We start from the raw sequence: 1,121 nt of genomic DNA, 5'->3' as shown, positions 1-1,121 counted from the left end.
CCTCATGTTCCATATAAGCCCATGCCTCCCCTTATTCTGTGCCAGATTGTCTTGAGCTTTCGTGCCTGTCCAGCATCCATGTTCATTTTCATGTCCATGCCTTGCCTCGTCCCACATCTACTTCCTTGGATCCAGAAATTCCCACGCTGTAATTTTGAGTTAACTTTTTCTCCTCCCTCAGAGCGACTTTTGTTATCTAGCCTTTTTTCAACCGCAGTGGTGGGTTATGATTTTTTTCCTAATGATCTTCCTTCCCCAAAAATTTTGAGTGATTTTTCGTTTACATTTATTAGAATAAGATTAGAGTAGAAATTTTTATAGTCATTATTTTCTTCCTCCTGTTGGAGCGTTTTTTGTTAAAGTTTTCATAGCAGATACGGCGCTAATTATAGTTCGTCTTTATTTTCGTATTTCCTCCTTCAGGAGTGATTTTCGGTTATTCCCTTTTTGGAACCTTTTTTCGCTGTCTGTTTTTTTGTGACTCATAGTATTTGAATAAACTCTGCTCTGGAGGTTAAAGAGTTTTCAAAATAAAAGCTTTACTAAGAATCCCATCTCTGCATCTGAGTCCCTTCCTTCGTCCAAGCCTGACACCGTGTTTCTTATTTATTATGTGTGGCCTAGGGTTGTACGGTATACCGGTATTAGTATAGTACCGCGATACTAATGAATCATTTTCTGTACTATACCGCCTCTGAAAAGTACCAGTCACCCGACGCCCCCGCACCCCTGTCGTCGTCACGTCATGACATTGCTGGTTCACGAGCAGACGAGCATGTTCGGCAGCGCAAAATCACAGAGTACTTACAAGCAGACACAGTGTGTAGACAGAAAAGGGAGAACGGACGCATTTCGGCCTAAAAACTAAAGATGAAGGTGAAGTTATATCACTGAAACGCCTTCAGGAAGAGGTGCTTTAAGACATGGCTAACTAGCTAGCGGCTAAAGTACAGCCCCAGTCTGCAGTGTTTTGGCTACTTCTAAATCACTAATCCTCGCCTCCATGGCGACAAATAAAGTAAGTTTCTTACAAGTATCATCCCTGCAGGACGAGGAATAGCTAAACATGCTTCACTACACACCGTAGCTCACCGGAGTCAAAATGTTAACAAACGCCATTG

Source organism: Nerophis lumbriciformis, linkage group LG27 (assembly GCF_033978685.3).
Source record: "Nerophis lumbriciformis linkage group LG27, RoL_Nlum_v2.1, whole genome shotgun sequence".
Lineage (NCBI taxonomy): Eukaryota > Metazoa > Chordata > Actinopteri > Syngnathiformes > Syngnathidae > Nerophis > Nerophis lumbriciformis.
Note: the sequence above shows the minus strand (reverse complement) of the source record.